Source organism: Parasteatoda tepidariorum, chromosome 1, assembly GCF_982258835.1.
Source record: "Parasteatoda tepidariorum strain Cologne lab strain chromosome 1, Ptep-v5.0, whole genome shotgun sequence".
In the NCBI taxonomy this organism is placed as follows: Eukaryota; Metazoa; Arthropoda; class Arachnida; order Araneae; family Theridiidae; genus Parasteatoda; species Parasteatoda tepidariorum.
The window spans coordinates 104,787,254-104,806,903 of NC_141755.1; the positions used below are offsets into that span (position 1 = coordinate 104,787,254).

The 19,650-nt window shown below is 31.7% G+C and overlaps 2 protein-coding genes across 2 annotated transcripts in view; one reads left to right on the forward strand and one right to left on the reverse strand.

Annotated features, from left to right (window-relative positions):
* LOC107443924 (TBC1 domain family member 30-like) overlaps positions 1–19,650 on the reverse strand; it is a 42,482-nt gene that overhangs the window by 11,558 nt on the left and 11,274 nt on the right. The window contains exons 2-4 of the mRNA XM_071179365.2: positions 16,673–18,112; positions 16,085–16,216; positions 7,544–7,626 (exon numbers count right to left, since the gene is read on the reverse strand). The gene's annotated coding sequence lies outside the window, so the exon portion shown is untranslated. The remainder of the gene's footprint in view (positions 1–7,543; positions 7,627–16,084; positions 16,217–16,672; positions 18,113–19,650) is intronic.
* Positions 1–19,650, forward strand: part of LOC147816669 (uncharacterized) — a 32,893-nt gene that overhangs the window by 5,103 nt on the left and 8,140 nt on the right. The window lies entirely within an intron of this gene.

Genomic DNA, 19,650 nt, shown 5'->3' on the forward strand with positions numbered 1-19,650 from the left:
AACTAATCCATGTTTTTGAAATGCATATATAGAAAGAATCACTTTAATGTGGAAATTACTTTTTATTTGTGTTCTAAATGTTTTAATTTTTTTAGGTCAGTTTGGTCAACTTCAAAGTACAGGAGAGCACATTTATAAAATTTAAATTATTAATTTAATTATTAAATTATAAAATATAATATAATAAAATATAATATAATAAAATATAATATAATAAAATATAATATAATAACATGCAATTCTCCGTAATTCTTCACTTACTGTGGGAGTAATGTTGGCCCAACTAATATGGTGCCACTGAAAGAGTGGCCAACAAATCTGCCTTAATAAGCCTGTATTGACGAATGTCAACCCAGGGGGAAAGCATTATTGGAAAAAAAAATTACAAAATCTCAATCAACGCTTTTGTTTTTTGATGCTTAACGTTACGTGTTTTGCTGCTAAAACTATACCACTTAGAAACTTGAAAGTTTAGCAATTTTAGAAGTAAACGATAAGGTTGAATTGAATATTCTATAGGTTTTTTAAAAGAAAGCTAATTTGAAATAAGCTTGCGAGAATGGCATAAATTTTTTGTTTCGTAATTTTTGACAGATAATTGCGTATGAGAAAGGGGAAATGTTGTTATGCAAACTAAAACACTAAAAAAAAAGATAACAAAAGAAACTAATAAAAAAATTTATTCAATAATTATGAATAAATAAAAACTTAGAATTTTTGTAATTTAGAAATTAATTTTAGTAAATACTTCTTAATTTGCAAAGACAATTTTAAATGAAATTATTGTATCAGGTTATGAAAGTGAAATGATGGTAAAAATGGAGAAGGTCTTGAAGCCCATATTATCGGTCCTGATGTCAAACGGAATAATCCATGTCAACGACAGAGTAATGATGAAAAGAAGACATCTTACCATATGATACAGAATATGAACAATCAATTAGCGTTTATGGCCCTTAAAATTTTCATATCTGTTCCCATTTTGATTTTTGGAGATTATTAAGTTCGTTTTTTTATATTACTGAGACTCAGATTTTAATATTTTTTCCTGAATGTTTCAGAATCAACATGTCCACAGAAGAAAAGAGAATGTAATTGTTACAACACAAGCTATTAGTAATGTTTTTCATTAAAGTCTAACATTGTTACTATTTTGTTCCTTAGTAGGGGAGAGTGGGGTCAATTGTAACATTTCTTACTTAACTATTTTTAACTAACAAAAAATCCAATATACTATTAGTATTAATTGACAGACGAGTAAAGTAGACTATCCTCTACTAGAAAAAAAATAAATACCTGATTTTAAATATTATTATATTAGTTATTAACAATTTTTGACAGTCGTGCAGTTGTTACAATTGTCCCCACTTACGGGGTCAATTGTAACAGTTCATAAATTCAACTAAAACATAGTTAATTATACATATTATCATAGTTGTGATATATTTTTTTATTGATCAAAATAGTAGTGATATTTTAGGAGTAAAAATAATAATGAGCAGAAACCTAAAGGGTTAAACTTTTAACTTTAAGGGGTTAAAAATTTTAATTTATGCTGTGAAAGGTGACAAATAAAATAATGCACATGCAACATAATATAAATGATATAGGAAACTATTGGTGGTTCTTGAAGAGTTAAGTAATGGTTTGTAAACATAAGATTATTTATTTTCAGCTGTTACAATCGTCCCTTTACTTATTGTTACAATATTCCCCAAGACGCCATTTCAGCTTCATTTGTTAAAAACAATGCTAGTTAATTAGCAAAACTAATCTTTTTTTTATTGAAATGTTAATTAAAGTGTCCACTTACATATTCGGTTACTAATTTTTATTTGTTTAAACAAAATTACTTTGTTACAATATAATATTCTAATACCAAAAAAAGCATTTGCGTGGCTTGAAAATATCCTTCGTTCTTTCAAAAGTACATAAAAATGGTTGCCATCAGGGGTGTACTTGTAGATTTATTAAATACACCTTGTGCGCCACCTAGGAACCAAATCTAGAACCCGACACTCGAAATTTTAGCTCTGTTACAATCGTACCCTGTTACAATTGACCCCACTCTCCCCTATGCTTTTGCTTCACGAGTGTCTTTATCTGGATATCTTCGTTCCGAAATTCTTTTGTTATGCATGCATTCCTAAATTAAATTCTTGAATGAACTTAGTACTAACATAATTTATTGTTTTCTTTCCTATTTTTATTCTTTTTATTTAATAATAATCCTTCAATCTCTTTTATTTAATATTTGTTTATAATATTACTAAAGGGCCTGGTTTAAAGTCGTATGATCTTACTGTAAAATAATAATTAGGTGAAATTGAAAATTTTCGCGATCTATATATTACACTGAATCAACCCCTTACGGACGGTACATGTACGTAATCGCGTGTTTTCCTCTTCGCGGCCATTGGTATCAAAATTTTCTAAATCTAGCGGCCATTGGTATCAAAATTTTCTAAATCTAGCGGCCCAAAATCACAAATAGTTATCAATTAAATTCAATTCGTTAGACATATTGTATCAACACGTATACATACTCTTTAGTACGTATACTCTTGGAGTATTCGGGCCTGTGAAAGAGCTTCTTTCACATTCTGATTTCGGTCAATAATCAATATTTAAATTAATATTTAAAGAATTTAAAATTACATTGTCTCATGTTGAAAAATTGCTTAAGTTTTTAGGTATTTGTACCATGTATATAAACTATATCGATTTCTAATGATCATTGATTCCCTTATATAACACCATTTAATATCTTTCAGTCTAAAGTTATTTAATATGAGTAATTTTGCATTATTAAGTGATTAATCAATAAGAATAAATAAACGAATCACTATAATTTAGGAACATAGGAAATGAATTAATAAATGGGCGATTAGATAGACCGGTAAATTTTCAATACGGCTATAAATCTGTGGAGTTCCTTTGTCTTCTCGACTGGGTTCAAAACTGCAAGGCTACGGAGTTGAACATTAGTAGTCGTAAGCTCATAAAATTGGGTTGGCTGTTCAACGACAGTTATGAAAAATAATTAAATCTAATCTTTTTTCTAATCATATCGCATGAAAACTATAATTTAATCGTTGAAAGAGCAGTCAATGAATTTATTTTTCAAAATATATTGAAAAAACTGGATCATCCACAAAAAAATTCAATTTTAGGTTTAAATTCCTTATTGCTCAATATATCATTATCATAGTTGGCCAGACAGCCCAATGTGAGCCAATGCCTTCCTCTGAAGATTTCTCCATGTAGACTTCTGATTCACCTTTGATCTCCAATTTTTTTCATTAATTGCGAGAAAATCAGACTCCACTGAGTCAGCCCATCTCAACCGCGGCCTTCCCCGTTTTTTTGTTCCAGTGGGTCTAAAAAGCAGTATCTTTTTTATTGTATTGTCATCACTCATTCAAATCACGTGGGCTATCCAATTCATTCTATTTATTTTCACGTTTTTAATAATATCAGGTTGTTTATAAATCTTGTACAGTTCAAAGTTGAATCTCCTTCTCCAGTTATTATTTTCATTTACACCACCCAGTATACTCCGCAAAATCTTTCTTTCATATGTTGCGATACAATTTTCCTCCTGTTTTGTCATTGTCCAAGCCTCAGAAGCGTATGTCAAGACTGGCCGGACAAGAGTTTTGTAGATTAAGAACTCTGTTTCTCTAGAAGGAAACCTAGATTTAATAAATCTTTTCAGACAAGACAGCCCTATTTGCTCTATTTATTTTTCAAAATATATTGAAAAAACTTGATCATCCATAAAAAAATGCAATTTTAGGTTTAAATTGCTCAATATATCATAAATATTAATTAAATACTGATTTTCGTTTGAATTTCTAAATCAGAAACTAAATTGTTCTTACTCAAACATGATATAAAAAAACAAGTTCAGAGCTTCTTATAAAGTATATTTAGTTAATTAAGAGATCTGCTGAAATTTTCTTAATAGTGTTCCTCCTAAATACTTTGTTAGCCAACTCAATGCACGTTGTTAAAATATCTTATTTTAAAATTTTTATATATTAATATGATTTTACTTCAATTTTTTTTAATATATCTCAAAAAATTCGAAAATCTGTCCAAAAATATCCATTTGCTTATATTTAGTTTTTTAACTTCTGGTTCATTCTTTTAACACTGATTTTCATTGCTTTTAAAGCTTACCTTTACTGTTTTAAATTGAATCTATACAATAGGTTATCAAAGCGGATTCTGTAAGAAAGTTTTTGAAAGAAACCTCTTATAATTAGCCCGATGGTATTTAGACCGTAATCTATTTGTCCATCTGTTGTTGGAAATATGTTGTGTTGGAAATAGTTTCTGGATTAACGCTCGTTCAGAGCAGAACAATAACATAATTGATGACTGAATAAGGAATTCAAAATTAAAATCATTTTCTTAGTTTATCTGAGAATTTTTGGCACCCATAAAGCCTCTGTTCAGTTAGACTGTGATTGATCGCATTAAATTTGTTCCTGTATTTTTTAAAAATACCTTTTTAAAATACCGCGTAGTCTGTGTGTATGACAGGAGTCCACAGTTGCAGGTGTGTATATTAGAAACACACAGTTGAATTAATGTAAAAGCAATTTTTGTTCATGGTTCTTGTTATTAGAATATTTAAGAGTTTCATTGGTTTTGATACTTTAAGCATTCCCCTCTCTTCATTTGCTACTTTGCAGTTGAAAACAATTTCAGGTATTAACATGTTACAAGTTTCATTAATAAAAAATTAAACAGACTACTTAACTGTTTTAAAAAAATGCCAAGCATAAACACATTGAAATAAAGAACCAGAAATTATGAAAGCAAGGATCCCAAATTTTATGTGAATGATGCTGACAATGTAGTATGCATTGCGCACCGACCGCCTTTACTTCCCAAACAAGTTTGTTTCCACTGATCTGAATCTGGGTGAGCTTCAGTCCGTTACCGAGTCAGTTTAACATAAGTAAAATTATGAAGAAAAAAAATTTAAAAAGATAGATTATTTGAGAACTGAAGAGAAGTATTTTAAATTTCAGCAAAATATATTTTTTTAAAGCTATAAAGTCGAGTTTATTTTTCCATATGGTTATTAATTTTCATTCGAGTTGCCATATTTCTAGCACAAAAAAAAGGTGTAAAAAAATTCAGCATCTAAACACGAAATATATTTATATTCTTGCAATAAAATTAATATAATTGTAATACACTCAGTATAAAAATCTCATAACTAAATGTTTTAAAATTTAAATGACTTGGAATAGCGTAACTCTGCAAAAATACATGCTATGCAACAAGGTCCTTGACTTGAAGGTCCTTCATTTGCTGTGCAAAGTGTGTATGTTGTTTTGTAGAAGTCCTCGCTTACCTTGCAAAACTGCACACTTCGAAAAAATAAAAATATTTTAAATTTGAGCATTAAACTATTATCTACCATGTATTAGAATATATATACCCAAATTTTATCAAAATACACCCATTATTAACGGAAGTTGCGGGTAACAGCACACACGATCCCGGCTGAAGGTTCTTGCGTACCTGGCTGTGTGTATGAATGTATGTATTAAATAGTTCAATAACTGAATTCTATAATCTAAATCATACAGTTTAATGTAAATGTTTACTTCTGATGAAAAATATTTTTGGCTTTAAAAATATTTTCATTTGCTTTCATTATTAGTGTTTGGAAAAAGATTGTTTACTACATTTCATTATTAAGGGTTAAGAAATTTTAAACTTTTATCTAACAGAAAAGTAAATTACATATTCGTTTTATATTGATATTAAAAAAAAGTTTATAGTTTCCCAGCATCACCTGTTTCATTCACACAGCTCTAAGACTAGTCCTGTGGTATTTAAAAATAAATATTATATTCTTTTAGGGGTATTCTCTTTTTATTGTTATTATTATATTGCTATTTCTAATGTCTCATTATATCATTACTTGTTATAACAATGTATGTGATTCCGGAAAATTTATTTTTATTTACAAACATCTATTACATACATCTTGATTAAAAATAAATCTCTTTTCAAATTTAAAGAAAAAAAGGTAATCCTTATTTTTTCAATTTTAACAAGCAGCTTACACTTCTTTATAGGCTTCTACAACCGCCACCATCTTGGAGTTTAAGTTAAATTTTTTATTTCAGTTTTTTGTTGCACAAATTCTTGACAAAACAATATCTTCAAGAAAAAAGGTGGAAAATAAAAAGGTCTCTTTATCGGTTTGGGAGAAATAGCGCTTAATAATTTTCAGAACACCTATGGATTTTTTCTCATAACTATGAAGCAACAAAAATATGCGATTTGAGGCTGTTAGTCAGTATTTTAAAATAACACATTTGTCTTTTTCTTAGATTTTCTTAAAAATTTTTTTTACAGTTTAAAATAATGAAAACTGATTTAGATTATGTTTTAAAAAAATCTTATGACAGAAATTGGAAAAAACAGATGTACACATCAAGCATATAAAAACAGAAACATATTCTGTTTAATAACCTATCAAAAATGACTGATTTCAGAGCTGTATTGGTGTAATTTTGTCAGATAAAAAAAGAGCATTTAAATTACCACCAGTCTCATATTTCAAATTATAATAGGGGGACGGTTTAGTATCTTACAAGTATCGAGAGATACTGCAAAATAGAATAAATACCCATCAGATTGTTTGCAAAAATTAATTAAAGAAAATTAAAAGCATATACAAGAGGTGGGATGGAGAAAGGCCTCTTAAGAGAAATACACATCTGTGTAAAATTCGCATTGAAATGAAAGTAAGCTTAAATAGAATTGAATGGTTGAAAGAATTGGATATGGGAAAAAATTGCTGCTTCCTGGGAAAAATGCTCCCTATTAAAGTTTTAGTTCATTTACTTTTAAAGTAATAAAATATTATAGCTCATGTGAATTCGTTTCAAACAGTTAAACCCCTTTTCTAAATTAGGCTATAATATTGAGTTATCATATTCATACCTTTTGGTCATTTTATCGGAAATCGGCTAAAACTTGCTTAAGGCATTCATTCGTTTAATAGTTGGGCAAAGCAGAAATTTTTGATGTTTTAAGGTGGGGATGACGATTTACTACAATCTTTGCTGAAATTTAACACCTATTTTGTTGCTTCTAAGAAAATTGTTGTTTGTTATGAAAATTGATTTCTATTAATTAGCATAGAATGTTCTCTAATTTGACGAAAGCTATTTTCAAAATATTGATTCGAATTATTTTTAGCTAATATTTCTGGCTATATCACTTGAGAAATCAGATCATAAAATCAGATAAATTTTCTTTATGGTTTTTTTATTACTTTTTGAAGAAAATTTGGTCAAATTCTCTTTAAATCAATGAAATTACAAGAAGATTGTGTTCAGTTGTTTGAGAGGATATGTTTCTTGTGTGCTGAAATTTGCAGTTCTGAGGAAATAAAAGCCAGCAAAAGAAACTGATCGCAACGCTGGGCTCCAAGTGTTTTCAAACAAAAATTCTACTGCAACTAGAAATTGTAATTTATGGAAAAAGAGAGTAAAATTCTTACCAGAACTATGTAGCACCATATTATGCAGCACAATCAATGTCTTAACTTCTTTCCGATCTAAAGAATAGCGGCAACAGATTGTCCTGCAAAAATTGCGGAGAAAACAATAAATATAAACAAAAGTTCTAATAAGCAATTTAAATAATAAAAATTTATGAATGAATTCACAACACATTTAATTTACAAAATGAATGTGTTGATGGTGCAAAAGACAATTGGAAGGGCGAAAAGCAAATGAGTAGAGGTGTCTTAAGTTTTTAAAACGTTTGGAGAAGACTTTCTTGATTGGTTCTTTATTATAAATACTGAATTGAAGAATAAATTTAAAAAATATTAAACAAACGTATTATTTTTAGTTTTTTTTCCATCACAATCTATGCATACGACTTGTTATTAAAGGTAGGCACGTAAAGACAAGCTGACATACCGACTTCTGTGTTCCCAAATGAAGTTCCGTGGAACCCTAGAGTTCCATGAAAAAGTTAAAGAAATCTAAGACTTATGACTTTTTTTAAAGTTTTTTTTAAACATTTTTGAAACCTACAATTATATTCAAATCCAATCACTAAATCATTATTTACTTAATATTTTGGATATTTTTTAGAAATAATTTTAAGTGGAATTAATGAATTAAATTAAAGCCAAAAAAGGAAGAGAAATGGATAAATAATTTTTTTTCCAGTAATGTATTGAATAAATTGTTGAAAAGACACGCACTTTAATGAAATTGCTTTAGTATTTTCACATCGCGATCTTCACATCAAAATGAAATAACTAAATTCGTTAGTAAAGAAATGTGCTTCCCTAAAAGTCATTTTCAACATTCATATCAGTTCTTTATAGCTCTCATTTCAACAAAAAATAAACTTCGGCTTATTTCATTCATTTTTAGCTTATGTATACAGATTGAAAAAAAAACTTAACTTCAGCTCAAGGACTGCGAATTTAACTTTCGGACATCAAACCTAATTAAGGATATTGTCAGTCGTAACCTTTTACAAAGAAATAACGCAAAATTCTACAAAAACTAATTCACCATTTTATTATTCTTTTTCATCCATTGTTTCAAAAACCAAAACAAATAGAAAAATCATATCTATAATATCAAGCTTTTAGCTCGCAACATCAGAAAATGCGTGTTATTACATCACGTGACCCTGACACCTTCCCCCCAGAGTCATATTAGATCCAAAGATCGAATATGGCAAATAGTTTAAGGGTCACACTTTACACATAAACAAACTATGTTTCACATTCACCCAAATATTCACTGAATCTTAGGTTTAACTTAACACTAGGTATTTACTTTAATCACCTAATAATAATAATAGGAAAAAATGTTCAGAGTCTTATTTTAGTTTATATTTACAGTCTGGACAATGCATCTGCATTACTAAGTTTCGATCCTTTGATGTGACTTGCCTCAATATCATGGCGTTGAATGGCTAACGCCCATCTCTGCAACCTCGGGCTTTGGGGTGTCGCACTCGTCAGAAATACTAGGGGATTATGATCAGTTAATAAAATAATCTTAGCACCACAGAGTAAGGTTTCAAATCTCTGCAAAGCCCAAATAATAGCATAAGCTTCCCTTTCAATTGTAGACCATTTCTGTTGAGTTGAATTCAGCTTCTGGCTACCGAAAGCTATGGGACGAATATTTCCTTCTTCATCTAACTGACCTAAACAACATCCGACCGCATTTTGAGATGCATCCGTATGCAAGTAGTATGGTTTCTCTATGTCTGGGACTTGTAACTCTGCGATCTTACATAGCGACGTCTTCAATTCTTTGAATGCCTTCTCAGCTTCTTCGCTCCAAGGAATCTCATTAGGAACTTTCTTTTTAGTAAGCTCTGTTAGTGGAAGAGCAATCTTTGCGAAGTTTGGAATATACTGCCTGTAAAAGTTGCATAATCCCAAAGCACTTCTCAGTTGTTTTTTGGTTTTGGGTGCCTCTAATTTCTGTATTACTCTTATTCGTTCTTTGTCAGGAGCATGTTTACCTGAACCAATAATATGTCCTAAGTATTTAACCTTTTGTCTAGCAAATTCGCACTTTCTCAAGTTCACGGAGAAATTAAAATATTCCAATCTCTTAAAAACTTCTTCAAGATGAATCAAATGTTCCTCCCATGTATCAGAAAATACTGCTAAATCATCGATATAAGCACAAGTGAAATCAGACATGGACTGAACCACTTTAGACATAGCTCTTTGGTAGGTTGCAGCAGCATTTCTTAATCCAAAGGGTAATACATTCCATTGGTACTGGCCTCGGTGAGTTCGGAATGCTGTGAGGTGTTTGCTGCCGTTCTCCATCGGTATAGCCCAATATCCCTTCAACATATCTAGCACAGTAATGAATTTCTTCTTTCCTACTAAGAAATTCAACTCCATCATATTTTGCATTGGATATGCATCCGGAACGGTAAGAGCATTCAAACTTCTGAAATCAATGCATAACCTGATTGTTCCGTCTTTCTTATGAACACATACTACCGGGTGTGCTATCTCACTTACCACCGGTTCAATCAGTCCTAACGCTAGCAATTCATTGATCTGTGCATCCACTTTCCCCTTTAAGTTTTCTGGTATCTTATACGTTTTCGGTTTCATCGTATCCTCCTCAGCTTTCAGCTTTATCGCATGTTTCCCAACCTTAGCTATCCTTATCTTCCCCGAAAACAACGTTTTGCGTCTATGTAAAAGATCTTTCAATTGATTTTGTTGCATTTTGGGTAAGTAATCCAAATTTAATCCTTTCAATGCTTCATAGCTTTCCACATCTGTAGGAAGAGTTGGTGTTTCGTATATTTCACCAAATTCATCATCAATATCATAGACAACTCCAACTGTTTGAATTCTCGCTTTGTATTCTCTCATTTTGTTAACATGCAATAATCTTAAATTTCCTTCAGGCATTTGCAAATAATACGAATTCGGTTTCACTCTTCTAATTACCTTTACTGGACCTATCCATCTGGCATATAATGAATTGGATGAATCATGCATTAGCACAAGTACTTGATCTCCTGGCGGAAATTCCCGGTATTTTTTCCTTCTATTGTAATATTTGGCATAATTACTTTGTTGCACATCACTTGTTAACCTTGCCTTTTCGGTTGCTATTTCTAATTTTCCTTTTAACTCTTTTAAATATTCCTCCGCTGATCCTTTCATATTCAAAGGTAAAAACATATCTCCGGCCCAAATTGACTTCAATATAGATAACGGGCCTTTCGGTTCTCTCCCGTACATTAGCAGAAAAGGTGGTACTCCTGTAGTTGCATTTGGAACTTCTCGATAAGCCCATAGTACAAATGGTATGTGTCGATGCCAATTTCTTCCTACTTCTCTAATAATGTGATGTAGCATATTTTTGAAAGTTTGGTTCCATCTTTCAATCAATCCGTTCCCTTCCGGATGGTATGGCGTTGAAAATCGCGGACAAGCTCCTAAAACCTTCAAAAACTCTTGCGTTAAACTTGCCGTAAAATTTGTCGCATTATCCACCACGATTACTTCTGGAATTCCTGTCCTACAGAATATTTCGAGCAGTGCTTCACATGTATTCCTTGCCGTTAACGATTTGAGCGGGACTGCTTCAGGCCATCTTGAATGTTGGTCCATCAAACAAAGGATATATTTATGTCCTTGTGCTGATACTGGATCTAGAGGACCAATTAGATCTACGTTCACCACTTGGAATGGAAGTTCAGGACGTGACACAGGTGTTATCGGAATTTTGTCTACTGAACGAACAACTCTTCTACCTTGGCACCCATGACATGAGCTACAATAAGCTTTAATTTCCTTGACCATCCCTGGCCAATAAAAGGAAAATTTAATTCTTTGAATTGTTTTACGAGCTCCTAGATGTGCTCCGAATACTGACTCGTGGGCAATTTCTAGTATTTTACCTTTTCTAATTTCGGGAATTACTAATTGTTGTATTCTATTCCCGTCCAACAGCTCTTCATGGCATAGTATATTATTTTGTATCACATACCCTCCTTTATTTTGCTTCCCCAATTTCCATGCTTCTTGGAGAGTATCGCAACTTTGTTGTTGTATCTTGAATCGTTCGGTTTCATTTCCATTCTTTTTATCACCGCATTCACCTACTGTTGGCTCCTGCTGCTCTTCTCCGTCACTTGCACTCATATATAACTGCTCCTTTCGGGAATCTGATCTTAGCTTCATAGCAGCAGTAAAACTGGGATTGTATACTCTTTTTTGTTCTAATAATGCCTCATAAGTTTCAGCATCCAACAAAATGTCAGCATTTAACCCATTGACGGCTGCTATCATCGTTTTAATTATAGGCGTAATATATCCTTCCGTTACCAAAGCGATTTCCACTTCTTTTAATTCAGCTTTTAGACTTTCGCCAAACGCAGGTTGTAGTATTATATGTCCTTTGTAATCCACTTCCTTACCCACTATATCGTTTTTAAATACACTTATTTGTGCACCAGAATCTACTACAGCTTCGTATTCATTTCCATTATATGAAATTCTAACTTTCTTAAGGGCAGCTATTTTTGGTTGAACGCCTTTACATTTTTTGTTTCCTATCATGACTTCACCGTTAAATCTTGCAGTGACTACTTTGCTTTCGATATTTCCATTTCTGAGTACCTTAACTTCGGATACTTGCCCTTCCGATACTTGAACCTCGGCCACTTTGCCTTCAATGTTTCTTCTCCTCTCTTTATTATCTCGACAAAATCGTGCCAAGTGTCCTACTCGTCCACAATTAAAACATGTGACTGGATTTTGGGAAGAACTCCGCTTATCAATTCTGCCATGGTTGTTATGCTCATGTTTATATCCTTCACCAAATGTATGATATCTTCTACTAACCATGTTTGGTTTTTCCCGGTATAAGTTCCTATATGGTTGAGAAGCAATGAATTTAGTAGTTTGGTTATATTTCCTTGCATTCTCGTACTCATCTAGCTTCTCAGCAAGTGTGTCAACTGAGCAAATTCTACTCCACTCATCAATAAAATGATTTTGTATGTCTCCAGGTACTCGTTCTTTTATCTGTTCGACAATGACAAGTTGTTTCAGGCTGTCGAAATCATTAATTTTTAGTCCCGAAACCCATTTGTTAAAATAGTTCGCCAATTCAAATCCAAAATCTCGCCAAGTGCTCTCAGCCGCTTTACAATGTCTCTTAAACTTTATTTTAAATGCTTCTGGGCTCAATTTAAACCTTTTCAATAACATACATTTTACATGTTTATAATCATTTGCTTTTTCTTCAGGCTCCCTTGCAATTAAATTCGCCATTTCTAGAGGCAATAATCCAACAAGATGCGTTACCCAATCTTCTTCTTTTATATGGACTCTTCGTGCTTGTCTTTCAAACAATATTAGATAAAAACTTATATCACCTTCTTTTGGATCAAAAGTACGCATTAATTTTTGCAATCCACCAGGTACATGTTCTCTTGTTTCTTCATTTCGAGAGCTGCTCGTCTCTCCTATAGTACCAGTATGTACCAATGAAGCTTCTATCTTCAACCTCTCCAATTCATATTCCTTTTCTTGCCGCTTTAATTCATCTTCCCTTTCCTGTTCTCGCCGCTTTAATTCACCTTCCCTTTCCTGTTCTCGCCTCTTTAATTCATCTTCCCTTTCCTGTTCTCGCCGCTTTAATTCGTCTTCCCTTTCCTGTTGCTTAATTTCATATTCTTGTCGCCTAATTTCATCTTCTTTTTGTTGGCGCTTTATTTCTTCTCTTCCACTAACTATTCTTTTTAATAATTCCTTCACAAACTCCTCTTCGTACTCCGTACTTGCCAATATAATCTTCTTTAATTCGGTAACTCTCATGTCTTCCGTTGCCGTTTCTCCTAACTCTTCCGCCAAACACTTCAAATCTACTTTTAAAGCTCTTCCTAAAAATGCCATTTTTCACCTACTACTTTCTAAACTGCACCTTCTTACGAAAAAAAATGCCGCTTCCTAAACCAATTTCAAGACAATCTAAACAACTCACTATCTTCCATCAAACAACTTGAAATTCATAGAACAAACAACTACCAATCTTTTATTTCGAAATCCATTGGGGTTTCCCCGCACATTTGTCAGTCGTAACCTTTTACAAAGAAATAACGCAAAATTCTACAAAAACTAATTCACCATTTTATTATTCTTTTTCATCCATTGTTTCAAAAACCAAAACAAATAGAAAAATCATATCTATAATATCAAGCTTTTAGCTCGCAACATCAGAAAATGCGTGTTATTACATCACGTGACCCTGACAGATATGAAATCGCATTTTTCAATTTCTAAAATATGAAAATAATTCATTCCTCTTTTAAAATATTTGGAAATAAAATAGTCCTTTATTGGTTAATAAATTTATGATTGTCTTTCAATAGTTTTAAATAATTTGTCTTCTCTTTGTGTTTATATTCACAACTGCTTTTGAACTTAATTTTATTTTCATTTCATAACTGCCGTTGCACAGTTGACCTAATTTCTTTGAGCTTACGACTACTAATACTCCGTAGCCTTGTAATTTTGAACAAATTCAGAAGACAAAAGAACTCCTGGATCAAGTATTGGATGAAATTTGCCTTCGTGGAGGACTTTTTGGTGGAACTAACACGCGTTAGCGTTCCATGGAGAGGAGGACCACGAGGACTTCTCACGGTTAGCCTGACTTCAAAGGGAACTCTAACCCATGATCCGTCTACCACTGCAAATATTTCACGTCAGTACTGTGGTCGGTGCGAGCCGGGTGCGGAATTCGAATAGACCAGCCAAGGCTGGGATTCGAATTTGGCGAAAGAAGTTTGATCATTAAGGGTATCACAGACCAAAAAAATTGGAAACCGCTAGGCTAAAGAATATCGCAGAATAGTTTAAAATGTTACTTCAAATCAAACTCTTATTTAACCAAAATAATTAAATTATCACTGGCTCAGGGGATAGAGAGTTCGCCTTCCAATAAGGTGATCTGGGTTCACATCCCAGCTATGGCTGGTCGATACGAATTCCACATCTCGCTTGCACGGACCACAGTGCTGACGTAAAATGACCACAGTGCTGACGTAAAATATCCTCAGTGGTAGACGGATCATGGGTAAGAGTTACCTTGCCATCAAGCTAACCGTGGGAGGTTTTCGAGGTTTATCTCTCCATGTAACGCAAATGCGGGTTAGTTCCATCAAAAAGACTTCCACGAACAGTACTTGTGATCCAGGTGTTCCCTTATCTTCTGTATTGGGTTTAAAATTAGATGGCTACGGAGTTGAACATTAGCAGTCTTAAACCCGAAAAATTGGGTCAACTGTTCAACGAAATAAAATTAATTTATCGCAAGTTTGATACAAAATGCTTAGGCCTTAACTTTCTAAACGTTTGAGATCATAAAAAATTTCGACAGGCTAACAATTCCTTATTAACGGTTAACGTTTGGAGTAAAATTAAAACACGTGGTTGTTTGGTCAAAAGAGAGTGAAAACTTATTTTTGACCTTATCCAACGACAATATTTATTGTTCAAGCATAAAGCGGTTAAATAATAATAACACCGGCACACAGCCTTGTACTATATCTTTTCATATCCAACCAGTTGACCGCTGTCATCAGAAATTTTATTTGGAGGGTAAAATTATAAGGAGGTTAAATTCAAACTTCTGCATTTCTGGATCATGTTTAAGACAGAACTTCTTGCAGTGGCGGATCCAGCCGGGGGGGGGGTCATGACCCCCCCAGAAAAAAATTAAAAAATAAAAATAACTTTTTTAATTCTTTAGAAAAGAAATAAAATATTTTAAAAATTATTTAAGGGGACATATACACCTGGCTATGTCGGAAAAATCGATTTTTTTCCATCTAATTATGTTCTTCACTGTTTCAAGAAGCATAATCCAAAAGATTAATTAGATAAAGATAAGAAATTCGTCATAGTTTCATTGTAAACATTATTTAAAGATGTTGAATACTTGAATTATTTATGTATTGTTCATTATGAAAAAAATAAATGAGAAGACTAACATTAAAAACCTCTTTTTTTTTCAAAAAAAATATTTAAAAAAATTTTTTTTTATAAAAAAAAAAATTTTCTTGCGGGAGGAGGGGGCCCTCCCCAGGAATAATTTCTGGATCCGCCCCTGACTTCTTGTCACATGAGCAAGCGATTTTTTACAATGCGCCTACTTTTGAAGAAAAAAAAGCAATCTTGTGTTTCGTAGGACACAACTCAGCTAAAATTTGTTTAGATTATACCCGTTTTTTAAGTGTGAAACGCTGACAAAAATTCTTGTCGCAGAGGTATAACAAAATATGCAAAGAGTGAAATTATCAATCTTCTTCAAAATTGTAAATCCAATTACGTCATAAAAGTGCTTATTTTTTATAGAAGAAAATTGTACAGAGGGTTGTAAGGTATTCATTTTTAGGGTTAATTGAAGTTGTTTATTAACTGTATCGTGAAAGGTGTGTTCAGGTTTTAAATTTAACTGCAGGATATGAAATAATTTGACAAAATAGATTTAAATCAAACTTTACTTACAGCATAAGCAGAAATAATCATTCTTTAGTGTCTAGACTCATATTAGGCGGTTCAAAACAAATCATTCTGGAATTCATCTCAGATATGCAGATTCCACATAACCAACTAAATCCCACTTTGTCAGGTTGTTCCCTATTTATCAGACTATTTATGAGCAGAAACATATCCTACAAAGCTAAATTACAATACATTATAATGAACTAGAGACAGCATTAATATCAAACAATTTAAAGTCCCAAGAAACCTAAAAATTAAAAAAATCTGAAAAAATTAATAAAATCTGAAAAGAAATTAAGTTAACGACATTAAAAGCACACAGTACAAGGAAAACGACTTAACAATCACTAAACTAATAAACACAGAGATAAAAAAAACATGGGGTGAGAAACTAATTTACATCAGATCAAACCAAGAAAAAAAAATCTGATTAGCAGAACATTTAAAAAAATTCCTCGAAATATCTATCAAACACATTAAAAACACTTTGAGAAAGAAATTGTAAAAAATAAATAAATAAATAAAAAGTTTGAAAAAAATTATAAAAATATACATAATTGACAAAATGGATTAAAATCAAACTTTACTTACAGAATAAGCAGAAATCATCAATTCCTTAGAATCTAAACTCATATTAGGAGGTTCAAAATCATTCTGGAATTAATATCAGTCACACAGATTCCAAATAACAAACTAGATCCCATTTTGTCAGGTTGTTCCCTATTTATCAGACTATAAACATATCCTACAAAGCTAAATTACATTACATTATAATAAACTAGAGACAACATTGATATCAAATAATTTAAAGTCCCAAAAAAACCTAAAAATTAAAAAAATCCGAAAAAATTTATAAAATCTGAAAAGAAATTAAGTTAACGACATTAAAAGCACACAGTACAATGAAAACGACTTAGCAATCACTAAACTAATAAACACAGAGATAAAAGAAGCATGGGGTGAGAAACTAATTTACATCAGATCAAACCAAGAAAAAAAATCTGAATAGAAAAAAATTCCTTAAAATATCTATCAAACACATTAAAAACACTATGAGAAAGAAATTGTAAAAAATAAATAAATAAATAAAAAGGTTGAAAAAAAAGTATAAAAATATACAGACTTTTTTATTAAATAATGGAAAATATTATAAAAGTGAACCCAGTGAAAGATGAAAATCAAACATAAACAAGATAATACAAACAAAAAGAAACAAAAACAACGAACACAAATTTCATTCGATGCACAGAAAGAAAAATGCTACCATTAAAAACAAAAACAAGATCACACACACTGGAAAGAAATAAAAGAAACCTTAGGAAAAAGTGGTATACCAATTAGAAAAACAAAACACCCTTTCATAAAGATGGAAAAATTGGATTAAAGATTTGGATCAATTGGAATGGAGAATCATGATTCGGAAAGTAAAATGAAAAAAAGAAACATAACTCGAACAAACAGAGATATAATAATAATACAAAAATTAATAGATATAATAATTAGAATTTGAAAACGGAAATAAAATAAAATGAAATTCGTCGCTCGTAATTCGAAAAAAAAAGAAAAAGGAAATACGTCGAAAACCCAATGAAAAAAAATTAGAAAAGCGTTCGATGTCGAATGTTGTTAAAACGGAACGAACAAAATTCGTCGCATGTAAAAGCGGGCAAATCTCGAGTGTATGTTGCGAGCTGCACGCTGGAACGAAAATGTGCTAGTCGTCGGAAAAAAGAAAACCCCGAAATAAATTTATTCTGTTTCATACCCAAAGAAAAGAATGCATTAAAGCCACTTTACCTCATTCCAGCAATAAATGAGCGTTTACTTCCAGTATCGCACCAAGCATAACTTAGATAAGTAAATGTCTTACCTTACAAGTGTGAACTTACCTATCAACATAAGTACAAAAAGAACGCCCTTCAAAAAGTCTTATTCAAGTTAAATTAAAACTTACCAATACTTTTTAGTTACTTTATATTGATTCATTTCATGAATGTTAGACACATAATTGCTGAAGTTTAGCTTCTGATTCTAGTTAGGAAAAATGAAGAAAATTAAATTCTATTCATAATGACAAATCGTAATATTGAACTGCTTACATTTATTAATACTCATTCATTTAAGAAAAATAGTTTGTTCCTTAAGCATAGCAATTTATTTAAACAAAATATATTTAAACATTGAAAGTGAAAAAACACATTTACAGCAACGATTGTTTTGAAAAATACTTTAAAATGTGTAGTCTATTGCGATGTATTATAGCAGTCGTGAAACTTCTCAGCACCTTTGTTATCATTTGTAAACTTTATAAAGTTCAAAATAAAACATTGAAGTAATCTTTCATAGTCTTGAATTTTAATTATTAAATGTATTCATAGGAATCAAATCGTTTATATTAAATTGTATTCACATAGCATAGCTACCAACATAGTTTCAAAGAAGAAAGTAAAAAAAAAACCATCTTGTAGTTAAAAATATAACTTAAGAGGGAGATGTATATTTAAAACCATTTACATTCAGGTACTACAGCAAATCATTTAGTCAAGTCTATTTGTTTTAGTAAAATGTTGCTTAAACAGGATTGATTAACAAAGGGAGGGTTCGATTTGGGAAATTCACAATGTGATGAAACGTGGTTTAATAGAAGCATAGCTTGAGGGTGCTCACCTCTTAAAATTACCTCCAAAGAAAAGAATTTTAAAATGTAAGCATTCCTTATATAATGGTAAAATCTCCTATAGCCCTTAAGGGCATTTTTCAAAGTAATGTTAAGTTAAAACATACTAGGTGTTGGACTGATTTAGAAAAATAATTTAGCTTATTACCTAAAATTAATTTAATCTTTAAGACCATTTTTTTGGAGGGGGAATGGGGTTTTTAAAATTTTACCAATTTTTATTTTATTTTATAACAGTTGTTGACCCACTTTTTGGGATTACGACTACTAATGTTCAATTCCGTGTCATTTTGAATCCAATCAGGAAAACAAGGAAATTCCTGAATCAAGTATTAGGAAAAATTTTGCCTTCGTGGAGGACATTTTTTGATGGAACTAACCCGCATTTGCGTTACATGATGAGGAAGACCACGAGAACCTGTCACGGTTAGTCTAACGGCAAAGGGACTCTAACCCCATAATCCGTGTACCACTGAAGATATTTCATGTCAGCACTGTGGTCGGTGCAAGCCGGATGCGGATTCGTATCTACCAGCCTTCGCATGGATTCGAACTCAGTTCACCTCTTTAGAAGGCGAACATGCTCAATCCCCTTAGCTGTCGCGGCTCAAAAATTTTACCTATTGTAAAAAAAAATTATTATAAATTGGAATGCTTGCTATTATAAATACAAAAAGAGCTCCATGAAAAATAATGAAATTAGATTTATGTAACCTAACTCTTCATTGTTTTTTCTTCTCTTGTATTTTTTGTGGTTATAAGCTAAATATAAAATAACAGGCGGGAAATAACTGCACAAATAACAGGCGGGAAAATAGATTCTCATCGACATTGAAAAACTTCATAAAGTAGGTGAGAATAATAGAAAGCCTTAAGTACAAAGGCCTTATAA